Below are 17,800 nucleotides of genomic sequence, written 5' to 3'. Positions count from 1 at the left end.
CTTTCATTGATTGTAGAAGGAACTGACTCCCACACTTTAGATGAGAGATGAGAAGGTTATGATTGTCAGGCGATATCTAGTAGTGGGATGGAGGGTAGGGGTGGAGAGACATAGAGGGAGGGGGAGGGGGAGGGGTCATTGACGTTTGGGGTCAATTCGTACTAAAGACGAATCTTCATGCTTTCCTTTGAGGAGCTTTCCTCAGGAGAGAGAGAGAGAGAGAGAGAGAGAGAGAGAGAGAGAGAGAGAGAGGCATCCAGTCATTAGTGATTATTAAACATGAAACGCGAAGCCAGAGTCTTTACTTGATAGGCAGGGAATCTAAGGTGTCTGGTGCCAGTGGCAATAGGTCAGTGGGTCACAATGAGGCTAGAGAGCCAACGGAATGAGTAATGTAAACAACAACACACCTGTACTGAAAAGCAACATGAATTATATCCCTCACGAACAACAGTTTTTATTTTTTTAATTTTTAGTCGTATTATTTTCATTTTCTGAATTTTTCTCCATTTTTGTCATATCCATTGAGTTTGGAAACAGAACAAACTCTCTCTCTCTCTCTCTCCTCAACTCTCTCTCTCTCTCTCTCTCTCTGTGGTGTGTGTGTGTGTGTGTAGTTGTCAAACTGCGGCAATAAGGCCCCTTTTGAAAAACCGTCATGAACAAGAAAACTCGAATAATATTTGAGGAATTCCCCATAACGAAATGAACCTTTATTGACCTAGAAGCCATATAAATATCCCCTTGAAATCCCTCTAATGGATTTTGGGGTTAATTCGTGGGTCATAGTTTACGAAGGGGGTATTCTAAGGGTTCTCTCATTAATTGCAGTTCCCAAGTCCCTCTGTCAAATTGTCAGCTTCAAATGAAACTTTATATCACAAAATTATAGAAACAAATGCTTGCTGTTGATATTTACAGAAGTTTGGGTTTAATATTGCTGTGTGATGATTAATTCTATAATAATTTATTTAGTGTAGTTTTGGGAAGCGTTCTAGGGAGAAGGGTTATAGTATTACCTATATTTTGTCAAGTGTATCAAAGGTTTTTGGTTGAATCTGATGGGTTGTCGTGACACTGAATGGCGTTTGAACCTTCTGATCTTTAGCGCTGAAAGCTCAAATTGTTCCTCCCTCCTTTTCTTTTACGTCGGGGCATTACCGTTCATGTTGGAGTTGTCCTTCCTGTCTAGGTCTTCCTGATAAGGAAACCTTCCTTCGTCCTCAGATCTCCTGCAGCTCCGTTTTGCTCTCTTTCAGAAGCTTTTCAAAATCTTTGTGTTTGTCATTTCATTATTTGCATTTGTATGTCAATATTTTTTTTTTAGAAATTCTGGTTTGCATTCCCTCCTCCATCAACAAGTAGCAGGCGATTATGGTGCTAACATTGGTGGTAGTATCTCTAGTGGGTTGATGCCTTCTTCATCTTCTTATAAAAATGCTTATGGATTCAAGAGGGACTTTGAAAACAGTTTCTCTGGCGAGTCTTCGTGAAAGTGGATACCTTCCTTGGATGGTGATAAAAATAAAAGAGGATAAATATGGGTTTTTTTTTTTTTCGAAACAGGTTTTTTTAGTACGTTCGCTAAAATGAATACCTTTCTCATTCATGTTCGGATAAAAAAGGTTCCGGATACGGGAGTTTTTTTTTTTTTTTTCTACGAAGGACTCTAAAACCTCCTCAGGACGGAAGACTGTAAGCAGGGATCTTCTGATGCTGAGAGAATCAAATCGTTTAGCGGCTGAAAACCCCAATTTCCCTCGAATTTCATCTAGATGAAATTTTAGGTGAAATTCGCCTTTTTGTCGTTTATCCTTAAAGGGAAAAGACGTCAGAGGTAATCGGAAAATACTGAGGAAAGCAAGAGGGAAGAGATGAGAGGGTGAAAGGAAACAGGTTCTGAGACAAAGAAAAGAAAAATCGTTTCCAAATAAAGTCTAATTGAACCAGTTCTATAATTTTGCTTCTTTTTCGAACTTACTTTCTCTCTCTCTCTCTCTCTCTCTCTCTCTCTCTCTCTCAGTTCTTACGTTATTTGCTTTTATTAGATTGATTTGAAATATATTTATGTATTTAATCATTTATAAGGTTTTAAATAAACGAAAAAAATATAATAAATGAATTCGTCCTGCTAATAAATCAGAAAATATTTCAGTAGCTATTTCGAATCTTCTCGTTTATTGTATTTTTTTTTTTCTTTGTGGGGGGGGGGGGGGGGTGGGGCGGGTGGTCGGCGACTGGGACATTATGGCAAATTTTGGGATGTCCTGGTCTCATGAAGCCTTTGGTTATTTTTTAGGTTAGAAAGTTACCTCTGTTTCCTCTCAATATTCTTATCCTTTTACCCTTTCCTCCTCCTCTTCTTCTTCTTCTTCTTCTTCTAGTACTGGAACTAAGCTTTAAAACTTACTTGAGCAAATTTTAATAATTTCGTGACACCTTAGCGATACTTTCTAGCTTAAGAAGCAGTTGCCTGGGATCCAGGTCAGTGGTAAGGCATTGGAGGTGGGGTAGCTATTGCGCTTAAGTAAAATGGGGGTTTATTTTGGAACCTGGGGGGTTGGGGTTGGGGGGATTGAAGGGTCAACTTCCAGGTCTCATGGCGTGAGGTAGGTTTTGTGGTCATATGTTGAATTGTAATGACAGGAGATACTCTGAAATGTATGTGATACTCATTTTTGTATTATCAAATAGCTCGTATTATGTTTATTTTTGTTATGGGTGTTATTGCTCTCATGAATATTGTCATCACGAGGAGGAGGTTAATAAAAACGACTGGGATTATAATATCTATCTCTGAGGATCATTTATTAGGAAGAGGGAGAAAATTCAAATTATTTGTTAATGCTCTTCAATTTTTATAATGACGCTTTTTCAGTAGGAACTTCGGAAATTCAGTAACAGTTAAGAATGTTTTGTGACCTTCTCTGACGGACTATGATGACCTATGGCTGCGTGCGTGCGCGCGTATGTATGCGTGTTTGTTCGCGGTAAACATTCATGTAGAACATCGTGTAGCCCTTTGTAGAGTGATCGTAGTTCGTTCATTTGGTTAGGAATAGAGAGAAGCAAAAAGGTTTTTATTATATTTATATCTATACCCAAAATTAGCGATAATAGGAACATTAAAGGTTGATATCTATGATAAAGAGAAAGTTTTGATTAAAGACCTCAAGTTTGAAAATAGAAATGATAAGAAATAAATAAAGGCTATTATTACATTCATGTAATATTACCATTATTTTTAAATATTTTATTTTGTTGGAATACAAAATTGTTCAGGTACTTTGAGGGACCTCATGTGGGAAAGTTTAAAGATAAAAAAAAACCATAAACGGCTGGTGTTATTTTAATTTTATTTTTTTCTTTACATATTTATGAATATTCTATTTTGTTAGAACATAAACAGGGAGACGCCACTCCGTGCCGGAAGCGTTAAAGGGGGAAAGTGACCTCTGGTGGCGGGTTAGATCGAAATCGGAAATGTAATTCCCAATTTGGATGGAGAAAAAAAAAGGGGATGTGGGCCAGTTGGTTTGGTGTTAACTGCATATCGGACCTGCAACTTTTTCCAGTTGGTAACCTGGCGTTGACAGATGGAGATGGTGGACTGTTCTCTCTCTCTCTCTCTCTCTCTCTCTCTCTCTCTCTCCTCGTTTCCTAGAAGTATGAAGATTTAATTAGAATTCTAATTAAATTTTCTATTATTTCAATACGTAACCAAGTATGCTCCAATGGCCTCAGCGTCAGCTGCGGCATTTCTTTGGTCGGCCATTTGCTGTGGCAGAAGACAAATCATACATGTATGTGTTTGTTTGTTTGTGTATATATTTATTTATTTACATTATATGCATACACACATATGCATGGATACATACGTATAACGAATACTTTGGTCAGTTCCCGAATGAGTTACCACTAATAAAGTGAAAACTCCATTTGCACATCAAAATCTACTGACGCAACTGCCCCTCACCGCCGAGGTCAACAGTCCGTAGCCCTCCGGTGTGAGCAGCAAAGGTCACCAGTAGCCTCGGAAACCCACCAGGTTGAAAGTACAAAGGTCACGGAGAATCGAAAACATTAAACGCTCTCACTTTAAGAGGACCAACTATGGTAGAATATTGTCCTTTGGGTCCCATTTGCAAGAGTGATGTATGGTATTTAATGCCTCGATTTTCAAACGCCAGTGGAACGCTCTCTCTCTCTCTCTCTCTCTCTCTCTCTCTCTCTCTCTCTCTGTTTGTCTTGCTCTCATTCAAATGAAGACATTAATTAATTTGTCATAGCAAGATTTTGTTTGTGATTGCAAATCAATGAAACATAGTTATAAAAAAAACTGATAAAAATATCAGAAAAAGACATTCATGATAGCAGCATCTAGAATTACCATGAAGAGTAGCAAGGGACCTATTAACTGTCAGCCAAAGTAGCAAAAGTAGCATAAATCACCGGCAGTAGAAGTAGAAACCTGAAAACGAGGAGCAATTAAATCCAGACGACGCGAATGAAGGTCAAAGTCTGAGGCTGAAGTGATTACCAGAAACCAGCAAACAGACGCTGCCGGATCAAAGGAATTTATGCAACGTCTCTCTCTCGAATTTGGGAAACTTAGAGTGACGTCACGAAGTTCGAGCGGTGATTCCGATTATCTAGGCTTTCAGCTTTATCATGGTGACCTATGGTGGATCTAAGTTGACTTAATGAGATCTAGGGTAATGTTGGGTGACCCATGGTGACCTCAAGTGACCTAGGTTTGACTTCGGGTGACTTGGTGACATAGGATAACCTCTGGTAACTTAGAATGACCTACGATGACCTCCTGCTTGCGATTTTTGACCACGTACGATTTTTTAGTTCTTTTTTTAGTTCGTCGTTACTACGGATTGGTCACCTTGGGTGTGGTTGAACTCAGAGTATATTTAGTTTTATTTATTATTATTACTATTAATTTTTTTATTATTTTTTTTTTTTTTTTTTTTTTTTTTTTTTTTTTTTTTTTTTTTTTTTTTTTTTTTGCTCTATCACAGTCCTCCAATTCGACTGGGTGGTATTTATAGTGTGGGGTTCCGGGTTGCATCCTGCCACCTTAGGAGTCCATCACATTTTATTACTTAAATGTGTGCCGTTTCTAGGATCACACCTCTTCTGCATGAGTCCTGGAGCTACTTCAGCCTCTAGTTTTTTCTAGATTCCTTTTCAGGGATCTTGGGATCGTGCCTAGTGCTCCTATGATTATGGGTACGATTTCCACTGGCATATCCCATATCCTTGATACTTATACCAATTTTTCCCTCTCTTTCTCTTCACTCTGGTGTCCCATGGTATTGCGACATCAATGAGTGATACTTTCTTCTTGACTTTGTCAATCAACGTCACGTCTGGTCTGTTTGCACGTATCACCCTATCCGTTCTGATACCATAGTCCCAGAGGATCTTTGCCTGATCGTTTTCTATCACTCCTTCAGGTTGGTGCTCGTACCATTATTTTACTGCAAGGTAGCTGATGTTTCTTGCACAGGCTCCAGTGGAGGGCTTTTGCTACTGAATCATGCCTCTTTTTGTACTGGTTCTGTGCAAGTGCCGGGCATTCACTTGCTATGTGGTTTATGGTTTCACTTTTCGTATTGCACTTCCTACAAATGGGAGAGATGTTATTTCCGTCTATCGTACTTTGAACATATCTGGTTCTTAGGGCCTGATCTTGTGCCGCTGTTATCATTCCTTCAGTTTCCTTCTTTAGCTCTCCCCTCTGTAGCCATTGCCAGAATTTGCCATCGCTGGCCTAGTTCTTTAGTCTGTCTCATGTATTGTCCGTGCATTGGTTTGTTGTGCCAGTCCTCTGTTCTTTCTGTCTTTCTCCTGTCTCTGTATATTTTCTGGGTCTTCGTCTGCTTTTATTAGTCCCCTTCTTCCCATGCACTCTTTAAGCCACTCGTCTTCACTGGTTTTCAGATATTGCCCCAGTGCTCTGTTTCTATGTTGACGCAGTCCTCTATACTTAGTAGTCCTCTCCCTCCTTCCTTTCGTGTTATGTATAGTCTGTCCGTATTTGCTCTTGGGTGTAGTGCTTTGTGTATTGTCATATGTTTCCTGGTTTTCTGATCTATGCTGCGGAGTTCTGCCTTCGTCCATTCCTTCCACTATTCCTGCGCTGTATCTGATTACTGGCACTGCCCATGTGTTTATGGCTTTTATCGTATTTCCGGCGTTGAGTTTTGACTTGAGTATCGCCTTGAGTCTCTGCATATATTCTTTCCTGATCGTGTCCTTCATCTCTTGGTGTTTTATATCTCCTCCTTCCATTATTCCCAGGGTATTTGTACTCCTGTCTCATCTATGTGTTTGATGTTGCTCCCATCTGGTAGCTTTATCCCTTCAGTTCTCGTTACTTTGCCTTTTTGTATGTTGACTAAGGCGCATTTTTCTATTCCAAACTCCATCCTAATGTCCCCAGATACAATCCTTACAGTCTGGATTAGGGTATCTATTTCCTTGATGCTCTTACCATACAGCTTGATGTCGTCCATGAACATCAGATGGTTGATTTTGTTGCCTCTTTTCTTGAGTTGGTACCTGGCATCCATCTTCTGTAGTACTTTTGTCATGGGAATCATGGCTACTACGAAGAGTAGTGGGGACAGTGAGTCGCCCTGGAAGATCCCTCTCCTGATATTAACCTCTGCTAGTCTTATTCCAGAGCTTGTAAGTATTGTATTCACAGTTGCGCATTGTATTTTTTGAGGAAGCTGATGGTATTTTCCTCTGCCCCATATATTTTCAGGCATTCTATTAGCCATGTGTGTGGTATCATGCCATGCTTAGGTTGGTTTTCCTTCTCCTACTGTTCTTCATTACCATTTTGTCTATCAGGAGCTGGTCTTTTGTGCCCCTACACTTCCTTCTGCAGCCTTTTTGTTGGTGGGGGATGGTGTTTTGTCTCCTCTAGGTAGTGGTATAGCCTTTCACTGATGATACCTGTTAGTAACTTCCACATTATTGGTAGGCAGGTGATAGGCCTGTAGTTACTGGCTATATTTCCCTTACTCTTGTCTTTTTGTACTAAGGATGTTCTTCCTGTGGTCATCCATTTGGGTGCTTGGTGATTTGAGATACAATGCTGGAGTTGTTCTGCTATTCGTGGGTGTAGGGCCTTGAAGTTTTTGAGCCAGTATCCATGGACTTCATCGGGACCTGGGGCTTTCCAGTTTGGTGTCTGACTGTGTCTGTCGTGATCTCTGTGAATCTTTGTTTTATTCTCCCTGTTTCTTCTTCCTTGACTTCCTGGAGCCATGTTGCATGTTTGTTGTGTGATACCGGATTGCTCCATATGTTTTTCCCAGAGTCTCTTACTTGGTTCGGCTTCGGGAATTTCTGGTGGTTGTCTTCCCCTCTTAGTTGGCTGTATAGTCTTTTCTGGTTGGTTCCGAATAGTTTGTTCTGTTGGTATCCCTTATTCCTGTTCATGTACCGTTGGATCTTATGTGCTTTGGCCTTAAGCCTCTGTTTTACATCTTCTATTGTGTTGTTTAATCCCCTCTCTTGTACTTTGTATTTCTCGTTGAGTTCCTCCCTTGATTTCTTGCTTCTTAGCCTTTTTTCTGGCGCCGTGGAGGAGTGAGTTAGGTCGTCAATAGACTTAAGTCAAGTTAAGCAACATTGGCTCTGGTCAGTCGTTGGATGGGTGACCGCTCTCCTCGGCGTTGATTCCTTGGGAAAGGATCTTTACCATAATTTCCTCAGTCTACTCAGCTGTAAATGAGTACCTATCCCTGATGGGGTAGGGTCCAGCTATGGGTTAAATAGCAAAACTCAGCAATGATGGAAAGAAATGAAGGATTAAACGACAACGACGTAAATGGAACCTCTGGCAACAGAGGAGCTTCGTCCGGCAACCAGGTATTCAACCCAATTGAAGGGGAAGACGGTCAGGTACTTGGAGGTCGTCATCCAGCAACTGATCACCACAACGACAATAATCAACAGCCTGAGAATTGGAGACTACTGAGGGCTAAAAATGAAAAAGGAATGAAATGGACAAGAGAACCAAAATAAGGAAATATGGAGATGCTACATCAGAAGCAACCCGACGGAGAGAGGATATAGAAGAAGATTGGTCAACATCTGGAATGAGAGGAATAACACCCCCCAAACATAGCAGAGGCTAGCAGACCAAGCAAGGAATATAAAGAAAAAGAACTGGCTCTCCCCAACAGAAAGAGAAGAACTGGAAAGGGAAATGTCACACAACAACGAATTACACGAAGACGAACTTAGAGACGATGCCACGAAGACGACAGGGAGGATGAGGTATCAAACAACGACACACGAAGAAACACCGACGAAGTAACAGAGAGGACGGAATTGGGGTAGAAAAGATTAGACAATGGATGGAGCCAGATACAGAGAGAACAAAGATCCCCTCCATGAAAGCCTACAACACCAAGAAATTAAGGGAGAAAACAAGTGAGGTCAATGAAATACTGGGCATAATACAGACCACCAGTATCACAGAAACAAATAACTTGACATATGCAGGAGCAAGATTAGTAGCAGAACTGATGGGGATTCGAACACCAACACCACCAGCACAACCAACCCAACAGCAACCAAAAACAGCAACCTCCTTGGAAAAGGCGCCTGGAAAAGCAAATCATGGTGATGAGATCTGACTTGAGTAAACTGAAAGAGATTATTATTATTATTATTATTATTATTATTATATTATTATTATTATTGAAGGAAATCGCGAGCCTAGGGGTAAAATGAATTGTGAAAAAGGCATTTTATATGATAAGAGAAGGCTAAGAACATGACAGTTATTAAGAAAAAATATAAAGTAAACCACTGATTTAAGCTTAAGAATCTGCCCTGGACCATCTAGTCTATTCATTTAAATATCGCTCTCTCTCTCTCTCTCTCTCTCTCTCTCTCTCTCTTCCACTTAATAGATATCCTTATAATTTGATGCCGTATGTTCTCATGATATCAATATTCTCTTTTATTTCCAGGTACGTTGAGTTGTTGCCTGTCATTCAGACATGCGAGAAGAGGTGAGGCTGTAGGTTTAGAATTCCTTTCATACACACACACATGTGTATGTATGTTGTATATATATATATGTAATTATATATATATATATATATATATATATATATAATATATATATATATATACAGTATATATATATAAAATATATATATATATATATATATATTATATATATATATATATGTATATATATATATATATATATATATAGATAGATAGATAGATAGATAGATAGATAGATAGATAGATAGATAATTGTAATATATATGTATGTACGTATATATGTATAATGTATAAGTATATAATATATGTTTGTATGTATTTATGTATGTATATTATAGTTTTTCAGTTTTTATGAGACGCCTACCTAGTCCAGTTACCCATCACTTAAATCTATATTTACCACAGCCATATATATTTTCATAAAAGCCACTGTAGTGCAAGGTTAATTTCAGTATCGACATGATTCCAAAGCTTTAAGCGCTTCCCATTCCCGATTCCCTCCCCATCAGTCACTCTTCACTATAAACCACAAAAATGTTCAACTCTGTCATCCATTTTGCAGTTTTACAGGCCTTTAGTTTCTGGTCGCGTTTCAAACACGACTGATGACCAAGATTTGATGCCAGTTTGCCTGATAATCTTGTTTATTTCCATTTGGCCCTGTGGATCTGGTTACTGGATATCCGTATATTGAGAGTTTTATTTATACTTATGGTTTTGGGTTTTTCTGGGAAGGAATAGTTTTTCAGAAGTTGGGTTGTTCGAAATGGCCTTGGGAGAAAGCGTCAGCTCTCGGAAAAATTTAGGTTTTTGGTGGTTCCTTCCTCGTAGAGGGAAATATGGACGGATTTTATTGTTAATTTGTTAATGTCACTTTGTCTGTATAACTATCTAAATATCAATGTCTACAATTATATTGGCATATATCTCATATAGATATATATCTTATAAGAATAATTAATATAATATATATATAGATATATATATATATGTATATATATATAGGATATATATATATATATATATATAATATAAATATATATATTACGCTAAACCTCTTCACAATAAGGACTTAAACATTTGATATCAAAGGGGACTGTTCAGGTTAAGACTTTATTATATCATTTTTGTCTGTGAACTCCTTATAGATTAGTCCACCCATTATTTATTTATTTACTTTAGTAATACCTTCCACAAAAGAGCTGCCTACATCCCAATCCACTCTACTCTCCCATACAGACGATTGGGTCTGTCCATCTGATGCATAGTGGTCTCCCACACGAGCACCAGAGAGCTCGAATCCATTGGAAAGGATATTCCTACTTTGCAGGACTTTATGTAACCCCAGTCTCTTTAAAGATCTCTCTTCTCTTCATCATCTTTTTCTTCTCGAAAGTTCCTGCAGAACCGAGCAATTGGTTGAGTGCCCAGGTTTGCTTATTCTGTTGGACTCTTACTTTATGGCCACATTCCTCCACTTTCTTTATTGGGGAGAAGTTTGGTCTATCTGAGAGAGAGAGAGGAGAGAGAGAGAGAGAGAGAGAGCGAGAGATTGATTTTGAAGAATAGGAAAAATGTTCGGACACTATCGAATTATACGAATACAATTTCGTAAGTTTCCTTTTTGGAAGAAAGTATTTAGTGAAAGTGCATTATCAAAAAACTAGCCGAAACTAAATGGTTGTTCGCTCTTCTCCCTCTTCTCTACTTCCGCTTCTCCTCTCTCTCTCTCTCTCTCTCTCTCTCTCTCTCTCTCTGTGAAAGGTTAAGTGGGAACTTTCACTGCTGGATTGATTCCCAATTTAACAGCGTGTCATCCTAGTCCTAATCTGTCATTTCGAGAAATACAGATATTGACGCCAATTCTTCTTCTTCTTCTTCTTTCTTCTTCCTTCTTGTTCTTCTTCTTCTTCCTTCTTCTTTAAAAAGGCCATTCTCATAAATCTTGGAAGTTCGAAGAAGAAGAAGAAGAAATAAGAAGGAGTGGAAATCATGAGGGAGGCTTCTTACTCTTGAGACAAAGTCTGAGGCGGCCGCTTCCTTTTTGAACCTCCGGGGAGGAGGAGGAGGAAGGAATTCCTCACGAGTTCTCTTCTGCTTTTTTTTTCTCTTCTTTCTTCTCTTCTCTTGAAGTTGGAGCCTGAGTTTTTCTCGTACGAAATAAAGATGGGAGTTTTCTATCGAATTGGGAGGGGGACATTGAATGTGATTCATGGTGATAGGGATCTGTAGTAGGAAAGGATTCTAAAACAATCAAATTCAGGAGTTTTTATTGGACGAGTGCTATGTATTATTATTATTATAATTATTATTATTATTATTAGATTTTAGGTTATAGGATACTCCTGTGGGCCAAAGAAATCCCTCAGGATCCATAGAATGAGCGGAGGAGACATACCACGATTGGAAGAGGTGGTGAATATGTTAGCTGGACATTCTTCCGGAGAGGTGGGAGTTTCAAGAGGGGAGAATAAGGGAGGACCTTAGATCTTTGATCTGACGAAGGTTAGCATTTGGAAATTGAATGTATGGGGGGAGGTGGCCGTTTAGATAAGGGGGTAGGGTGATGAAGAAATGATATGGTTATGTAAGCAGTTTTCTTTTATTTCATGTTTGTTTACACCGGCCTCGTTTGTCTCCTTAGCGTTGTTTATACAATCACTAGTAAATATATAACCAATTCGTGTACCTCTCTCTCTCTCTCTCTCTCTCTCTCTCTCTCTCTCTCTCTCTCTCTCTCCTGATCGTAAATAACTTTAGGCTCTGTTAAATCTCACCTTAGACCTTTGAAACAATTTGTCATCTTAGGAAAGAAATTAGGGTGACACAGGGCCAAGTTTGTATGACCTCTCTTAAATCAGTGCGCCAGGTCGTAGATGTCCGACATCTTTCAAGGGATGCGAGTTGATGTGGGCACTGAAAGTTATATCTCATCTTGGGCACATGAACGCGCTTGCGCGCTTGATTTAAAGCCTCACGTCACGTTGGTTAGTTCGTCATTCAAAGATGGTTTTGGATAGAGAGGTAGTTTTTTTAATAGAGTCATGAGATTAATATATTGCCATTTATGTCATTTGTTAAATTCGGTCCTGTATGTGAAATTGGTGCCAGTGAGAGAGAGAGAGAGAGAGAGAGAGAGAGAGAGAGAGAGAGAGAGAGAGAGAGAGAGAGAGAGAGAGAGAGAGAGAGAGAGAAAGGTCATTTCTCTCTCCGAGCTCCAAGCTTCGATAAATTCCCTAAAGGACAAACACCTTTTAGAAACCTCAATCTCCATTCCGTCCTCTTGACGTGAGACCAATCATCCAAAGAGGGCCTCCCGTGTCAGACGTTGTGTCAGTTATGACACTCGAAATCTTTCATCAGGTGTCGTATCTGGCACTGGTGGCGGTGCGTGTGACACGGATATTAGTACTTGAAGGATTTTATCATCGTCGATAATCTCGGGAGAGAAAAAGTGTCCGTTGTCTCCAGAGGAGATTTTTGTAGTTCTCTCTTAATTGATGTTTAAAGACCGGTTTCTCTGTCGGTAATTGCTTCTCATTGTGACCCATGTTCCAGCTCGCACTTGACCAATTTGCAGGTCACCGTTTTGTGAAGGGGAGAGAGAGAGAGAGAGAGAAGAGAGAGAGAGATGGCGTGTGTTGACTACTTAGTTTATCAAAGTTTCGTGCTGGAGTGGAGAGAGAGAGAGAGAGAGAGAGAGAGAGAGAGACCTCCCATTTCTGTCCCTAGCCTTATTTTCTGTCGATCGAAGCCTTTGGCATCTTAAATAGTTTGAGGCCAAAGTTTAAAGTTTCTGGTCTGATGATGTTTGTTATGTCATCAATAACAAAATAACTCTATCTCTCTCTCTCTTCTCTCTTCTCTCTCTCTTCCCAGACGATATCTTCCCTAGTTAATGAAAAAGATGATCTTCCATCTGGAGAAGTGAGCCTAGAATAGGAGGAGGAGGAAAGCCGTTGAGAAATGAGGAGAAATAGGCTTGAAAAGATTATATTTCCTTTGGAAATTGTTCTTTATCTCGACGTTTGTATGCAACCTTCGTCTTTTCGTGAGGATTCTGTTGCTTATGAATTCCTCAGAAATTCTGCAACTCGCCATGCAGTTGATGATAGGGCAAACGAGAAAAAGATAACCGGAAAACGAAGCACTATTTGGAGAATGATTACTCAATGTTCCGGGCTTTCGCTTTCGAGATCCAGTTGATAAGAAAAAGAACTTTTTTCCTTCGGTACGAAGGCAGGAGAAATATCCAGAGTTCATAAAAAGGAGGAGTAATGGAGATGTTTGATCTAGATTACCTCTCTCTCTCACTCTCTCTCTCTCTCTCTCTCTCTCTCTCTCTCTCTCTCTCTGCATACCTAGAAGGCTTTGAGGTTTGCAAAACATAAAGAGGGAAAGGATGTAAGTTCAACAAAAAAATGTAAATATAGCACCCTGTAGCCATGAATCAAAATCAGTTAAATAATAAAATCCAAAATAAAAACGAAATAAATAATAAAGAAAGGAACAAAGAACATGAGGTGGAGGAAAAAAAAAAAAAAACAAGCCATCACCGCGATATGGAATGTCAGCATCGAGAATGCAAGCATCAGCTCCAAGATACAGTGCAAGGAACAAGCACTGCATATACGATGCCAAGGGATGGTGCAGATACGGAGAAAATTGCAGAATGAGACACAAAATGAATAATTATGAAGAAGGAAGATCAAATATATTTGGAAAAGTTGGATTTTTTAATGTCAGAATTTTCTTTGAAATTTGTTTGTTATCTTCTTCTGGCTGACGGATGTTGCACTCGGCCAAACATAGGTCTTGCTCGATAGGCGTCTCATTATTTCCCCAAAACTCGGGAACCAACATTGCCTTTTGCCCCTGGGTTCTAAAATTAGTAACCGCTGAATTATTCTGGGTCACGCCTCAGAAGAATGCAATCAAGATCGGCGCCGAAATTCCCCAGGTGGTGGGGAAAGTTTCCTATGTTAGGGGGTAAATTCCCTTTGTGGTAGGGCTAATTCCCCAGTGGTTGATGAAAATTTCTCGGGTAATGAGGAGTAGGCTTTAGTGGTGGGGAAAATTCTCTTAGTGTCGGGGGAAATATATTAGATTGGTATAATTACCAGCATGTAGTAAGGAAAATTCCTTAGGTAGGGAAATTCCCTAGACAGGGAAAATTTCCCTGGTGTTGTGGAACGCCTTAGAATACTTGGCCTTGTGGGAGAAAATAACTAATGTTTGCGTCCAGAAATTGGAGGAAAAATAGGAAAGTTATCCCTTATGTGAAAAAATAACTTTCAGTCTAATCTTGTTGCAGAGGAGAGAAAATAAACCTTTGCTTAACCCGTCAATAAGGGAGTCTTCTCCGCTACAGGACAATTACCCCCCCGAGGTGTATCGGTTTTCTTTTCTATTCCTTCGTATTTAATTTTTTATCACTCTCTCTCTCTCTCTCTCTCTCTCTCTCTCTCTCTCTGTCGAAAAATATTCTCAAATATACAATAAAATTCTGCAGGAATGTTTCCAGGGAGAGACATTTGACTGACGTGTCCGATCGTGAAAATGTTTCCAGATAAAACCAGGTTTTAGTGAGCTTTCGAGACTTTAATTTTTCCTGTGCATTTTTCCGTGATTCTATTGCTGTTATCTTTATTCTTCTCCGTTTTCTTGTTTTGGCATCTTTCCTTACAGCAGTCTTGCATCGTCGCAGTTACTCCATTGCTTAGGACGGCAGTCTTTCACATATTTTCCTAAATTCTACAGAAAATGTATCAAAACATTTTCACCAGTAAAAGCAGTCTCTCCACTAATTGCTGTTCTGAGGACGGCATCGAGTTTTACGTCCTTTGCAACCATCATTTGCCTTCGAGATGTCAATTTTGTCACGGGACTCTGTGTAAATTAACCCTGCAGATAAACTGGGACCACTGCACACATTTTTGCCTGATGGTCACGGATTTGTTCGTGTTCATTTGTGTATAATTGTGTGGTTATATATGACATGAAGCTGTTTCTTGTGGATACAAATTTCGTTTAGCATTTTATTCAATCATGAGTTATGTGAGAGTAATTTGTGGACTCGTTGCTTCTGTCTTTAGAAATTCTTCGGATTTAATCACGATTTGTCCGAAAAAGATTAATTAGGTACCACTAGGCTCAGGCAACAAATAGCCCTTCTCTCTCTCTCTCTCTCTCTCTCTCTCTCTCTCTCTCTCCGTATATAGGTCCTTAGGCCCAAGTCATCTTTCTCGAAAAACATTCGGAAAACGATAAACTTTTAAGTGGTTTCCATTGTCAGTGTCCCCTGAATATCAACAGGTGACGGATGGTGGCAGGTCATATACCACTCACACCTGACACCTGGCGACCACGCCGCTCTCCATTGCCAGGGTTTCGTCGCTCTTACTTTTGTTGTTGTTGTTGTTGTTGTTGCCGTCATAAAAGTATGCACACTCAGTGTATCCTTCACGATTGGGGGAGGAGGAGAAGGAGGAGCTGATCTTTGATATAATCCATCCTCAAGTCCTAAAACGTCTGTCTTCTCTTAGATTGTAACTACGGCTGTTGTAGTTCCCTTTTTAATTCTTCTTCTTCTTCTTCTTCAAGATTTCATGCAGGGAATTTCTTTTCAAGTTAGACATGCATTACTTTAGAAGTGCTCTCGGAATACTTTATTTTTTTTCGGCTAAATTTGTTGCCTAAATGTGCCATTTTGTTCTGTGGATTTTGCTTTCCTTTTTATTTTTACATATTTTCTTCTTCGCGAATTCCCCTGTTGAGTGCTCTTAGAAGTCTGACATGTATTACTCTAGCAGCACTCCCAGAATACTTTTTTTTTTCAGCAGAATTTGTTGCCCTAAACGCTTCAGTTTTAGCTTTCTTTAAGAGAAAAGTATTCTCTGTCCGTCCGCACTTTTTCTGTCCGCCCTCACATCTTCAAAACTACTGAGGCTAGAGGGCTTCAAATTGGTACGCTGATCATCCACCCTCCAGTCATCAGACATCCCAAATTGCAGCCCTTTAGCCTCAGTATCTTTTTTTTTTTTTTTTTTTTTTATCTTAAGTTAAAGTTATCCATAATCGTGCGACTGGCAACACAACAACACAGGCCACCAAGACCGGCTGAGAATTCATTGGCCGCAGCTCATGCAGCATTATACCGAAACCACTGGAAGATGGATCTATTTTCGGTGGCCTTCATGATAAGCTGTACAGAAAACTCGATTGCGCCGAAGGTTTCTTCGACGCATTTATTACTAGTTTTCTGTGTCAACAGTTGATTGAAGGTGAGAGTGGATTGTGTCAGTGTCCTAGTATTGAACCAGAAATCTTTATAGCCTGTCCAATTTTCAGTTCACATTTGTTGGGAGGAATATTTCAACGCAGTTCTATTGAACTTAAATAAATGTTTTTTATATTAATCGAATATTCCCGGCAACAGATTGAAATAAAATTGAAAAATCAGCAAAACGAAGATGTAGACATTCTATCAGTCTCTCAGTCTCTACTCTCGATGTCCTTGAGAGAAAAAAAAAAAAAAAAAAAAAAAAAAAAAAATAAAAAGATTTTTACCTTACCACGGGCAAGTTTTTTTTTTTTTCCTGACAGAAGACAAGGTTGGACAGGATTTTTTCTGTCTACCTGACGCTCTCAGAAGCTCCTTAGTTATTCATGTCGCTTTTTTTTTTCTTCTCTTTTTCATTAAGAAGCGAGAGGCCTCTTCATCCCTTATGCATGAGTTTCTCCTCCTCCTCCTCCTCCTCCTCCTCGTCCCCCTCCTCGTCTTTTTTATACCAAGTTACCATTGCCATTCCTTTTCCAAGGCTGTTAAAGTTAGCAGTCACTGTGAAAACTTGACTGTCTCCCAGGCAGCGTTGTTGAATGTTGGCGCTCGCTAAGCTATAAGCATTAATAGGAGAGAGAGAGAGAGAGAGAGAGAGAGAGAGAGAGAGAGAGAGAGAGAGAGAGAGAGAGAGCTTTCAATGAACCTTTTGATAATACGGCTTCAAAAGCTCCTTGCTCATTTGTTTCTAAGTAGTTTGTTCCTGGCAATTATTATGCGACAGCTTTTCTTCTTCTTCTTCTTTCTTCTTCTTCTTCTTTATTCTTCTTCTTCTCTTCTTCAGCGTTAGAGAGGAGAAGATAGGGACTTCAATAAGAGGTCAGATGTGCTAAGAGAAAAGAACCAAGTCATCATGGACTTTGTCCAAAGTAATTTAACATTATTTCCAGCGCCATTACTTTTGAATTTCTTTGAAAAATGAATATTTGAGCAGCCTTGTAAGTATATGTATATATATATAATATATATATATATATATATATATATATATATATATATATATATATATATATATATATATATATATATATATATATGTATGTATGTATGTATGTATATGTATGTAGTATTATATATATATATATATATATATATATATATATATGTATGTATGTATGTATGTATGTATGTATATAAAAATATATATATATATTTTTTCATTTAGTGAATGAAGTGTATACTCCTCGTTACACTCTGTGCTCTGCTTGGTCACTGTGACAGCAGCAATATTAGTGACATGTTGGAAAGAGTTGCAGACATGTTGACAAGTGTTTCTAACATGTGTTCAAGTGTTGGCGACATGTTGACTTGTATCATCTGCAACTAATTGGTGAGTTGTGTTTCAGGATTTTCCAGTTGTTTTGAAAGTCAGTCGTTACGTTCTGATTGTTTGTTTTGTTTGTTTTG

The sequence above is a fragment of the Macrobrachium nipponense genome, chromosome 25, assembly GCF_015104395.2.
Source record: "Macrobrachium nipponense isolate FS-2020 chromosome 25, ASM1510439v2, whole genome shotgun sequence".
In the NCBI taxonomy this organism is placed as follows: Eukaryota; Metazoa; Arthropoda; class Malacostraca; order Decapoda; family Palaemonidae; genus Macrobrachium; species Macrobrachium nipponense.
The sequence above is the reverse complement of the archived record's forward strand: the minus strand, read 5'-3'. Positions refer to the sequence as shown.